This window comes from Oncorhynchus nerka, linkage group LG22 (genome assembly GCF_034236695.1).
Source record: "Oncorhynchus nerka isolate Pitt River linkage group LG22, Oner_Uvic_2.0, whole genome shotgun sequence".
Lineage (NCBI taxonomy): Eukaryota > Metazoa > Chordata > Actinopteri > Salmoniformes > Salmonidae > Oncorhynchus > Oncorhynchus nerka.
The window spans coordinates 86,546,759-86,563,278 of record NC_088417.1 but is presented as its reverse complement, the minus strand read 5'-3'; positions in this window follow the sequence as shown (position 1 = coordinate 86,563,278).

Below are 16,520 nucleotides of genomic sequence, written 5' to 3'. Positions count from 1 at the left end.
TATCAGACTGCACTTCTAATCCACACTATCAGACTGCACTTCTAATCCACACTATCAGACTGCACATCTAATACACACTATCACACTGCACATCTAACCCACACCATCCGACTCAACATCTAATCCACACTATCAGACTGCACATCTAATCCACACTATCAGACTGCACACCTAACCCACACCATCCGACTCAACATCTAATCCACACTATCAGACTGCACATCAAATCCACACTATCAGACTGCACATCTAATCCACACTATCAGACTGCACACCTAACCACACTATCAGACTCATCTAACCCACACTATCAGACTGCACATCTAATCCACACTATCCGACTGCACACCTAACCCACACTATCAGACTGCACATCTAATCCACACTATCAGACTGCACACCTAACCCACACTATCAGCCTGCACATCTAACCCACACTATCAGACTGCACATCTAATCCACACTATCAGACTGCACACCTAACCCACACTATCAGACTGCACATCTAATCACACTATCAGACTGCACATCTAATCCACCCTATCAGACTGCACATCTAACCCACACTATCAGACTGCACATCTAATCCACACTATCAGACTGCAAATCTAATCCAACACTATCAGACTGCACACCTAACCCACACTATCAGACTGCACTTCTAATCCACACTATCAGACTGCACGCCTAACCCACACTATCCGACTGCACACCTAACCCACACTATCCGACTGCACACCTAACCCACACTATCAGACTGCACATCTAATCCACACTATCAGACTGCACTTCTAATCCACACTATCAGACTGCACTTCTAATCCACATTAACTGCACACCTAACCCACACTATCAGACTGCACATCTAATCCACACTATCAGACTGCACATCTAACCCACACTATCAGACTGCACATCTAATCCACACTATCAGACTGCACATCTAACCCACACCATCCGACTCAACATCTAATCCACACTATCAGACTGCACATCTAATCCACACTATCAGACTGCACACCTAACCCACACCATCCGACTCAACATCTAATCCACACTATCAGACTGACTATCAGACTGCACATCTATCCACACTATCAGACTGCACACCTAACCCACACTATCAGACTGCACATCTAACCCACACTATCAGACTGCACATCTAATCCACACTATCCGACTGCACATCTAAATCAGACTGCACATCTAATCCACACTATCAGACTGCACACCTAACCCACACTATCAGACTGCACATCTAACCCACACTATCAGACTGCACATCTAATCCACACTATCAGACTGCACATCTAACCCACACTATCAGACTGCACATCTAATCCACACTATCAGACTGCACATCTAATCCACCCTATCAGACTGCACATCTAACCCACACTATCAGACTGCACATCTAATCCACACTATCAGACTACACATCTAATTCCACACTATCAGACTGCACACCTAACCCACACTATCAGACTGCACTTCTAATCCACACTATCAGACTGCACGCCTAACCCACACTATCCGACTGCACACCTAACCCACACTATCCGACTGCACACCTAACCCACACTATCAGACTGCACATCTAATCCACACTATCAGACTGCACTTCTAATCCACACTATCAGACTGCACTTCTAATCCACATTATCCGACTGCACACCTAACCCACACTATCAGACTGCACATCTAATCCACACTATCAGACTGCACACCTAACCCACACTATCAGACTGCACATCTAATCCACACTATCAGACTGCACATCTAATCCATACTATCAGACTGCATACCTAACCCACACTATCAGACTGCACATCTAATCCACACTATCAGACTGCACACCTAACCCACACTATCAGACTGCACATCTAATCCACACTATCAGACTGCACATCTAACCCACACCATCCGACTCAACATCTAATCCACACTATCAGACTGCACATCTAATCCACACTATCAGACTGCACACCTAACCCACACCATCCGACTCAACATCTAATCCACACTATCAGACTGCACATCAAATCCACACTATCAGACTGCACATCTTATCCACACTATCAGACTGCACACCTAACCCACACTATCAGCCTGCACATCTAACCCACACTATCAGACTGCACATCTAATCCACACTATCCGACTGCACACCTAACCCACACTATCAGACTGCACATCTAATCCACACTATCAGACTGCACACCTAACCCACACTATCAGACTGCACATCTAACCCACACTATCAGACTGCACATCTAATCCACACTATCAGACTGCACACATCTAACCCACACTATCAGACTGCACATCTAATCCACACTATCAGACTGCACATCTAATCCACCCTATCAGACTGCACATCTAACCCACACTATCAGACTGCACATCTAATCCACACTATCAGACTACAAATCTAATTCAACACTATCAGACTGCACACCTAACCCACACTATCAGACTGCACTTCTAATCCACACTATCAGACTGCACGCCTAACCCACACTATCCGACTGCACACCTAACCCACACTATCCGACTGCACACCTAACCCACACTATCAGACTGCACATCTAATCCACACTATCAGACTGCACTTCTAATCCACACTATCAGACTGCACTTCTAATCCACACTATCAGACTGCACATCTAACTATCACACTATCAGACTGCACATCTAATCCACACTATCAACTACAAATCTAATTCAACACTATCAGACTGCACCTAACCCACACTATCAGACTGCATCTAATCCACACTATCAGACTGCACGCCTAACCCACACTATCCGACTGCACACCTAACCCACACTATCCGACTGCACACCTAACCCACACTATCAGACTGCACATCTAATCCACACTATCAGACTGCACTTCTAATCCACACTATCAGACTGCACTTCTAATCCACACTATCAGACTGCACATCTAATACACACTATCAGACTGCACATCTAATCTACACTATCAGACTGCACATCTAATCCACCCTATCAGACTGCACATCTAACCCACACTATCAGACTGCACATCTAATCCACACTATCAGACTGCACATCTAATCCACACTATCAGACTGCACATCTAATCCACACTATCAGACTGCACACCTAACCCACACTATCAGACTGCACATCTAATCCACACTATCAGACTGCACTTCTAATCCACACTATCAGACTGCACACCTAACCCACACTATCAGACTGCACATCTAACCCACACTATCAGACTGCACACCTAACCCACACTATCAGACTGCACATCTAACCCACACTATCAGACTGCACTTCTAATCCACACTATCAGACTGCACTTCTAATCCACACTATCAGACTGCACATCTAATCCACACTATCAGACTGCACATCTAACCCACACTATCAGACTGCAACATCTAATCCACACTATCAGACTGCACATCTAATCCACACTATCAGACTGCACATCTAACCCACACCATCCGACCACATCTAATCCACACTATCAGACTGCACATCTAATCAGACCACACTATCAGACTGCACACCTAACCCACACTATCAGCCTGCACATCTAACCCACACTATCAGACTGCACATCTAATCCACACTATCCGACTGCACACCTAACCCACACTATCAGACTGCACATCTAATCCACACTATCAGACTGCACACCTAACCCACACTATCTGCACATCTAACCCACACTATCAGACTGCACATCTAATCCACACTATCAGACTGCACATCTAACCCACACTATCAGACTGCACATCTAATCTACACTATCAGACTGCACATCTAATCCACCCTATCAGACTGCACATCTAACCCACACTATCAGACTGCACATCTAATCCACACTATCAGACTACACATCTAATTCAACACTATCAGACTGCACACCTAACCCACACTATCAGACTGCACATCTAATCCACACTATCAGACTGCACGCCTAACCCACACTATCAGACTGCACACCTAACCCACACTATCCGACTGCACACCTAACCCACACTATCAGACTGCACATCTAATCCACACTATATCAGACTGCACTTCTAATCCACACTATCAGACTGCACTAACCTTATCCGACTGCACACCTAACCCACACTATCAGACTGCACATCTAATCCACACTATCAGACTGCACACCTAACCCACACTATCAGACTGCACATCTAATCCACACTATCAGACTGCACATCTAATCCATACTATCAGACTGCATACCTAACCCACACTATCAGACTGCACATCTAATCCACACTATCAGACTGCACACCTAACCCACACTATCAGACTGCACATCTAATCCACACTATCAGACTGCACATCTAACCCACACCATCCGACTCAACATCTAATCCACACTATCAGACTGCACATCTAATCCACACTATCAGACTGCACACCTAACCCACACCATCCGACTCAACATCTAATCCACACTATCAGACTGCACATCAAATCCACACTATCAGACTGCACATCTTATCCACACTATCAGACTGCACACCTAACCCACACTATCAGCCTGCACATCTAACCCACACTATCAGACTGCACATCTAATCCACACTATCCAGACTGCACACCTAACCCACACTATCAGACTGCACATCTAATCCACACTATCAGACTGCACACCTAACCCACACTATCAGCCTGCACATCTAACCCACACTATCAGACTGCACATCTAATCCACACTATCAGACTGCACACCTAACCCACACTATCAGACTGCACATCTAATCTACACTATCAGACTGCACATCTAATCCACCCTATCAGACTGCACATCTAACCCACACTATCAGACTGCACATCTAATCCACACTATCAGACTACAAATCTAATTCAACACTATCAGACTGCACACCTAACCCACACTATCAGACTGCACTTCTAATCCACACTATCAGACTGCACGCCTAACCCACACTATCCGACTGCACACCTAACCCACACTATCCGACTGCACACCTAACCCACACTATCAGACTGCACATCTAATCCACACTATCAGACTGCACTTCTAATCCACACTATCAGACTGCACTTCTAATCCACACTATCAGACTGCACATCTAATACACACTATCAGACTGCACATCTAACCCACACTATCAGACTGCACATCTAATCCACACTATCAGACTACAAATCTAATTCAACACTATCAGACTGCACACCTAACCCACACTATCAGACTGCACTTCTAATCCACACTATCAGACTGCACGCCTAACCCACACTATCCGACTGCACACCTAACCCACACTATCCGACTGCACACCTAACCCACACTATCAGACTGCACATCTAATCCACACTATCAGACTGCACTTCTAATCCACACTATCAGACTGCACTTCTAATCCACACTATCAGACTGCACATCTAATACACACTATCAGACTGCACATCTAATCTACACTATCAGACTGCACATCTAATCCACCCTATCAGACTGCACATCTAACCCACACTATCAGACTGCACATCTAATCCACACTATCAGACTGCACATCTAATCCACATCTAATCCACACTATCAGACTGCACATCTAATCCACACTATCAGACTGCACACCTAACCCACACTATCAGACTGCACATCTAACCCACACTATCAGACTGCACTTCTAATCCACACTATCAGACTGCACGCCTAACCCACACTATCCGACTGCACACCTAACCCACACTATCCGACTGCACACCTAACCCACACTATCAGACTGCACATCTAACCCACACTATCAGACTGCACTTCTAATCCACACTATCAGACTGCACACTATCAGACTGCACATCTAATCAGACTGCACATCTAATCTACACTATCAGACTGCACATCTAATCCACCCTATCAGACTGCACATCTAACCCACACTATCAGACTGCACATCTAATCCACACTATCAGACTGCACATCTAATCCACACTATCAGACTGCACATCTAATCCACACTATCAGACTGCACATCTAATCCACACTATCAGACTGCAAATCTAATCCACACTATCAGACTGCACACCTAACCCACACTATCCGACTGCATACCTAACCCACACTATCAGACTGCACATCTAATCCACACTATCAGACTGCAAGTCTAATCCACACTATCAGACTGCACACCTAACCCACACCATCCGACTCAACATCTAATCCACACTATCAGACTGCACATCTAATCCATACTATCAGACTGCATACCTAACCCACACTATCAGACTGCACATCTAATCCACACTATCAGACTGCACACCTAACCCACACTATCAGACTGCACATCTAATCCACACTATCAGACTGCACATCTAACCCACACCATCCGACTCAACATCTAATCCACACTATCAGACTGCACATCTAATCCACACTATCAGACTGCACACCTAACCCACACCATCCGACTCAACATCTAATCCACACTATCAGACTGCACATCAAATCCACACTATCAGACTGCACATCTAATCCACACTATCAGACTGCACACCTAACCCACACTATCAGACTGCACATCTAACCCACACTATCAGACTGCATATCTTATCCACACTATCAGACTGCACACCTAACCCACACTATCAGCCTGCACATCTAATCCACACTATCAGACTGCACACCTAACCCACACTATCAGCCTGCACATCTAACCCACACTATCAGACTGCACATCTAATCCACACTATCAGACTGCACACCTAACCCACACTATCAGAGACTGCACATCTAATCAGACTGCACATCTAACCCACACTATCAGACTGCACATCTAATAATCCACTATCAGACTGCACATCTAATACACACTATCAGACTGCACATCTAACCCACACTATCAGACTGCACATCTAATCCACACTATCAGACTACAAATCTAATTCAACACTATCAGACTGCACACCTAACCCACACTATCAGACTGCACTTCTAATCCACACTATCAGACTGCACGCCTAACCCACACTATCCGACTGCACACCTAACCCACACTATCCGACTGCACACCTAACCCACACTATCAGACTGCACATCTAATCCACACTATCAGACTGCACTTCTAATCCACACTATCAGACTGCACTTCTAATCCACACTATCAGACTGCACATCTAATCCACACTATCAGACTGCACATCTAACCCACACTATCAGACTGCACATCTAATCCACCCTATCAGACTGCACATCTAACCCACACTATCAGACTGCACATCTAATCCACACTATCAGACTGCACATCTAATCCACACTATCAGACTGCACACTAATCTAATCCACACTATCAGACTGCACATCTAACCCACACTATCAGACTGCACATCTAATCCACACTATCAGACTGCACATCTAATCCACCCTATCAGACTGCACATCTAACCCACACTATCAGACTGCACATCTAATCCACACTATCAGACTGCACATCTAATCCACACTATCAGACTGCACATCTAATCCACACTATCAGACTGCACACCTAACCCACACTATCAGACTGCACATCTAACCCACACTATCAGACTGCACTTCTAATCCACACTATCAGACTGCACGCCTAACCCACACTATCCGACTGCAAACCTAACCCACACTATCCTCAGTCTGCACATCTAACCCACACTATCAGACTGCACTTCTAATCCACACTATCAGACTGCACATCTAATACACACTATCAGACTGCACATCTAATACACACTATCAGACTGCACATCTAATCACACTATCAGACTGCTAATCCACCCTATCAGACTGCACATCTAACCCACAATATCAGACTGCACATCTAATCCACACTATCAGACTGCACATCTAATCCACACTATCAGACTGCACATCTAATCCACACTATCAGACTGCACATCTAATCCACACTATCAGACTGCAAATCTAATCCACACTATCAGACTGCACACCTAACCCACACTATCCGACTGCATACCTAACCCACACTATCAGACTGCACATCTAATCCACACTATCAGACTGCAAGTCTAATCCACACTATCAGACTGCACACCTAACCCACACCATCCGACTCAACATCTAATCCACACTATCAGACTGCACATCTAATCCATACTATCAGACTGCATACCTAACCCACACTATCAGACTGCACATCTAATCCACACTATCAGACTGCACACCTAACCCACACTATCAGACTGCACATCTAATCCACACTATCAGACTGCACATCTAACCCACACCATCCGACTCAACATCTAATCCACACTATCAGACTGCACATCTAATCCACACTATCAGACTGCACACCTAACCCACACCATCCGACTCAACATCTAATCCACACTATCAGACTGCACATCAAATCCACACTATCAGACTGCACATCTTATCCACACTATCAGACTGCACACCTAACCCACACTATCAGCCTGCACATCTAACCCACACTATCAGACTGCACATCTAATCCACACTATCCGACTGCACACCTAACCCACACTATCAGACTGCACATCTAATCCACACTATCAGACTGCACACCTAACCCACACTATCAGCCTGCACATCTAACCCACACTATCAGACTGCACATCTAATCCACACTATCAGACTGCACACTAACCCACACTATCAGACTGCACATCTAATCTACACTATCAGACTGCACATCTAATCCACCCTATCAGACTGCACATCTAACCCACACTATCAGACTGCACATCTAATCCACACTATCAGACTACAAATCTAATTCAACACTATCAGACTGCACACCTAACCCACACTATCAGACTGCACTTCTAATCCACACTATCAGACACGCCTAACCCACACTATCCGACTAACCTAACCCACACTATCCGACTGCACACCTAACCCACACTATCAGACTGCACATCTAATCCACACTATCAGACTGCACTTCTAATCCACACTATCAGACTGCACTTCTAATCCACACTATCAGACTGCACATCTAATACACACTATCAGACTGCACATCTAACCCACACTATCAGACTGCACATCTAATCCACACTATCAGACTACAAATCTAATTCAACACTATCAGACTGCACACCTAACCCACACTATCAGACTGCACTTCTAATCCACACTATCAGACTGCACGCCTAATCCACACTATCAGACTACAAATCTAATTCAACACTATCAGTCTGCACATCTAACCCACACTATCAGACTGCACATCTAATCCACACTATCAGACTGCACTTCTAATCCACACTATCAGACTGCACTTCTAATCCACACTATCAGACTGCACATCTAATACACACTATCAGACTGCACATCTAATCTACACTATCAGACTGCACATCTAATCCACCCTATCAGACTGCACATCTAACCCACAATATCAGACTGCACATCTAATCCACACTATCAGACTGCACATCTAATCCACACTATCAGACTGCACATCTAATCCACACTATCAGACTGCACACCTAACCCACACTATCAGACTGCACATCTAACCCACACTATCAGACTGCACTTCTAATCCACTGCCTAACCCACACTATCCGACTGCACACCTAACCCACACTATCCGACTGCACACCTAACCCACACTATCAGTCTGCACATCTAACCCACACTATCAGACTGCACTTCTAATCCACACTATCAGACTGCACTTCTAATCCACACTATCAGACTGCACATCTAATCCACACTATCAGACTGCACATCTAACCCACACTATCAGACTGCACATCTAATCCACACTAATCTAATTCAACACTATCAGACTGCACATCTAACCCACACTATCAGACTGCACTCTAATCCACACTATCAGACTGCCTAACCCACACTATCCGACTGCACACCTAACCCACACTATCCGACTGCACACCTAACCCACACTATCAGACTGCACATCTAATCCACACTATCAGACTGCAAATCTAATCCACACTATCAGACTGCACACCTAACCCACACTATCAGACTGCACTTCTAATCCACACTATCAGACTGCACACCTAACCCACACTATCCGACTGCACACCTAACCCACACTATCGACTGCACATCTAACCCACACTATCAGACTGCACATCTAATCCACACTATCAGACTGCACTTCTAATCCACACTATCAGACTGCACTTCTAATCCACACTATCAGACTGCACATCTAACCCACACTATCAGACTGCACATCTAACCCACACTATCAGACTGCACATCTAATCCACACTATCAGACTACAAATCCCACACTATCAGACTGCACATCTAACCCACACTATCAGACTGCACATCTAACCACACTATCAGACTGCACCTAATCCCCATCAGACTACAAATCTAATCTATCAGTCTGCACATCTAACCCACACTATCAGACTGCACTTCTAATCCACACTATCAGACTGCACTTCTAATCCACACTATCAGACTGCACATCTAATACACACTATCAGACTGCACATCTAATCCACATCTATCAGACTGCACATCTAACCCACTCAGACTGCACATCTAATCCACACTATCAGACTGCACATCTAATCCACACTATCAGACTGCACATCTAATCCACACTATCAGACTGCACATCTAATCCACACTATCAGACTGCACATCTAATCCACACTATCAGACTGCACACCTAACCCACACTATCCAGACTGCATACCTAACCCACACTATCAGACTGCACATCTAATCCACACTATCAGACTGCAAGTCTAATCCACACTATCAGACTGCACACCTAACCCACACCATCCGACTCAACATCTAATCCACACTATCAGACTGCACATCTAATCCATACTATCAGACTGCATACCTAACCCACACTATCAGACTGCACATCTAATCCACACTATCAGACTGCACACCTAACCCACACTATCAGACTGCACATCTAATCCACACTATCAGACTGCACATCTAACCCACACCATCCGACTCAACATCTAATCCACACTATCAGACTGCACATCTAATCCACACTATCAGACTGCACACCTAACCCACACCATCCGACTCAACATCTAATCCACACTATCAGACTGCACATCAAATCCACACTATCAGACTGCACATCTTATCCACACTATCAGACTGCACACCTAACCCACACTATCAGCCTGCACATCTAACCCACACTATCAGACTGCACATCTAATCCACACTAACTGCACACCTAACCCACACTATCAGACTGCACATCTAATCCACACTATCAGACTGCACACCTAACCCACACTATCAGCCTGCACATCTAACCCACACTATCAGACTGCACATCTAATCCACACTATCAGACTGCACACCTAACCCACACTATCAGACTGCACATCTAATCTACACTATCAGACTGCACATCTAATCCACCCTATCAGACTGCACATCTAACCCACACTATCAGACTGCACATCTAATCCACACTATCAGACTACAAATCTAATTCAACACTATCAGACTGCACACCTAACCCACACTATCAGACTGCACTTCTAATCCACACTATCAGACTGCACGCCTAACCCACACTATCCGACTGCACACCTAACCCACACTATCCGACTGCACACCTAACCCACACTATCAGACTGCACATCTAATCCACACTATCAGACTGCACTTCTAATCCACACTATCAGACTGCACTTCTAATCCACACTATCAGACTGCACATCTAATACACACTATCAGACTGCACATCTAACCCACACTATCAGACTGCACATCTAATCCACACTATCAGACTACAAACTTCAACACTATCAGACTGCACACCTAACCCACACTATCAGACTGCACTTCTAATCCACACTATCAGACTGCACGCCTAACCCACACTATCCGACTGCACACCTAACCCACACTATCCGACTGCACACCTAACCCACACTATCAGACTGCACATCTAATCCACACTATCAGACTGCACTTCTAATCCACACTATCAGACTGCACTTCTAATCCACACTATCAGACTGCACATCTAATACACACTATCAGACTGCACATCACACTATCAGACTGCACATCTAACCCACACTATCAGACTGCACATCTAACCTAATCCACACTATCAGACTGCACACTAACCCACACTATCAGACTGCACATCTAATCCACACTATCAGACTGCACACCTAACCCACACTATCAGACTGCACATCTAACCCACACTATCAGACTGCACTTCTAATCCACACTATCAGACTGCACTAACCCACACATCCGACTAACCTAACCCACACTATCAGACTGCACACCTAACCCACACTATCAGTCTGCACATCTAACCCACACTATCAGACTGCACTTCTAATCCACACTATCAGACTGCACATCTAATCCACACTATCAGACTGCACATCTAATACACACTATCAGACTGCACATCTAACCCACACTATCAGACTGCACATCTAATCCACACTATCAGACTACAAATCTAATTCAACACTATCAGACTGCACACCTAACCCACACTATCAGACTGCACTTCTAATCCACACTATCAGACTGCACGCCTAACCCACACTATCCGACTGCACACCTAACCCACACTATCCGACTGCACACCTAACCCACACTATCAGACTGCACATCTAATCCACACTATCAGACTACAAATCTAATTCAACACTATCAGACTGCACACCTAACCCACACTATCAGACTGCACATCTAATCCACACTATCAGACTGCCCTAACCCACACATCCGACTACACCTAACCCACACTATCCGACTGCACACCTAACCCACACTATCAGACTGCACATCTAATCCACACTATCAGACTGCACTTCTAATCCACACTATCAGACTGCACTTCTAATCCACACTATCAGACTGCACATCTACACACTATCAGACTGCACATCTAACCCACACTATCAGACTGCACATCTAATCCACACTATCAGACTACAAATCTAATTCAACACTATCAGACTGCACACCTAACCCACACTCAGACTGCACTTCTAATCCACACTATCAGACTGCACGCCTAACCCACACTATCCGACTGCACACCTAACCCACACTATCCGACTGCACACCTAACCCACACTATCAGACTGCACATCTAATCCACACTATCAGACTGCACTTCTAATCCACACTATCAGACTGCACTTCTAATCCACACTATCAGACTGCACATCTAATACACACTATCAGACTGCACATCTAATCTACACTATCAGACTGCACATCTAATCCACCCTATCAGACTGCACATCTAACCCACACTATCAGACTGCACATCTAATCCACACTATCAGACTGCACATCTAATCCACACTATCAGACTGCACATCTAACCCACACTATCAGACTGCACACCTAACCCACACTATCCAGACTGCAATCTAACCCACACTATCAGACTGCACTTCTAATCCACACTATCAGACTGCCTAACCCACACATCCGACTGCACACCTAACCCACACTATCCGACTGCACACCTAACCCACACTATCATCTGCACATCTAACCCACACTATCAGACTGCACTAATCCACACTATCAATCCTAATCCACACTATCAGACTGCACATCTAATACACACTATCAGACTGCACATCTAATCTACACTATCAGACTGCACATCTAATCCACCCTATCAGACTGCACATCTAACCCACAATATCAGACTGCACATCTAATCCACACTATCAGACTGCACATCTAATCCACACTATCAGACTGCACATCTAATCCACACTATCAGACTGCACATCTAATCCACACTATCAGACTGCAAATCTAATCCACACTATCAGACTGCACACCTAACCCACACTATCCGACTGCATACCTAACCCACACTATCAGACTGCACATCTAATCCACACTATCAGACTGCACATCTAATACACACTATCAGACTGCACATCTAACCCACACTATCAGACTGCACATCTAATCCACACTATCAGACTACAAATCTAATTCAACACTATCAGACTGCACACCTAACCCACACTATCAGACTGCACTTCTAATCCACACTATCAGACTGCACGCCTAACCCACACTATCCGACTGCACACCTAACCCACACTATCCGACTGCACACCTAACCCACACTATCAGACTGCACATCTAATCCACACTATCAGACTGCACTTCTAATCCACACTATCAGACTGCACTTCTAATCCACACTATCAGACTGCACATCTAATACACACTATCAGACTGCACATCTAATCTACACTATCAGACTGCACATCTAATCCACCCCTATCAGACTGCACATCTAACCCACACTATCAGACTGCACATCTAATCCACACTATCAGACTGCACATCTAATCCACACTATCAGACTGCACATCTAATCCACACTATCAGACTGCACACCTAACCCACACTATCAGACTGCAGACTGCACTTCTAATCCACACTATCAGACTGCACGCCTAACCCACACTATCCGACTGCACACCTAACCCACACTATCCGACTGCACACCTAACCCACACTATCAGTCTGCACATCTAACCCACACTATCAGACTGCACTTCTAATCCACACTATCAGACTGCACTTCTAATCCACACTATCAGACTGCACATCTAATACACACTATCAGACTGCACATCTAATCTACACTATCAGACTGCACATCTAATCCACCCTATCAGACTGCACATCTAACCCACAATATCAGACTGCACATCTAATCCACACTATCAGACTGCACATCTAATCCACACTATCAGACTGCACATCTAATCCACACTATCAGACTGCACATCTAATCCACACTATCAGACTGCACATCTAATCCACACTATCAGACTGCACACCTAACCCACACTATCAGACTGCATACCTAACCCACACTATCAGACTGCACATCTAATCCACACTATCAGACTGCAAGTCTAATCCACACTATCAGACTGCACATAACCCACACCTAACTCAACATCTAATCCACACTATCAGACTGCACATCTAATCCATACTATCAGACTGCATACCTAACCCACACTATCAGACTGCACATCTAATCCACACTATCAGACTGCACACCTAACCCACACTATCAGACTGCACATCTAATCCACACTATCAGACTAACCCACACCATCTCAACATCTAATCCACACTATCAGACTGCACATCAAATCCACACTATCAGACTGCACATCTTATCCACACTATCAGACTGCACACCTAACCCACACTATCAGCCTGCACATCTAACCCACACTATCAGACTGCACATCTAATCCACACTATCCGACTGCACACCTAACCCACACTATCAGACTGCACATCTAATCCACACTATCAGACTGCACACCTAACCCACACTATCAGCCTGCACATCTAACCCACACTATCAGACTGCACATCTAATCCACACTATCAGACTGCACACCTAACCCACACTATCAGACTGCACATCTAATCTACACTATCAGACTGCACATCTAATCCACCCTATCAGACTGCACATCTAACCCACACTATCAGACTGCACATCTAATCCACACTATCAGACTACAAATCTAATTCAACACTATCAGACTGCACACCTAACCCACACTATCAGACTGCACTTCTAATCCACACTATCAGACTGCACGCCTAACCCACACTATCCGACTGCACACCTAACCCACACTATCCGACTGCACACCTAACCCACACTATCAGACTGCACATCTAATCCACACTATCAGACTGCACTTCTAATCCACACTATCAGACTGCACTTCTAATCCACATTATCCGACTGCACACCTAACCCACACTATCAGACTGCACATCTAATCCACACTATCAGACTGCACACCTAACCCACACTATCAGACTGCACATCTAATCCACACTATCAGACTGCACATCTAATCCATACTATCAGACTGCATACCTAACCCACACTATCAGACTGCACATCTAATCCACACTATCAGACTGCACACCTAACCCACACTATCAGACTGCACATCTAATCCACACTATCAGACTGCACATCTAACCCACACCATCCGACTCAACATCTAATCCACACTATCAGACTGCACATCTAATCCACACTATCAGACTGCACACCTAACCCACACCATCCGACTCAACATCTAATCCACACTATCAGACTGCACATCAAATCCACACTATCAGACTGCACATCTTATCCACACTATCAGACTGCACACCTAACCCACACTATCAGCCTGCACATCTAACCCACACTATCAGACTGCACATCTAATCCACACTATCCGACTGCACACCTCCACACTATCAGACTGCACATCTAATCCACACTATCAGACTGCACACCTAACCCACACTATCAGCCTGCACATCTAACCCACACTATCAGACTGCACATCTAATCCACACTATCAGACTGCACACCTAACCCACACTATCAGACTGCACATCTAATCTACACTATCAGACTGCACATCTAATCCACCCTATCAGACTGCACATCTAACCCACACTATCAGACTGCACATCTAATCCAC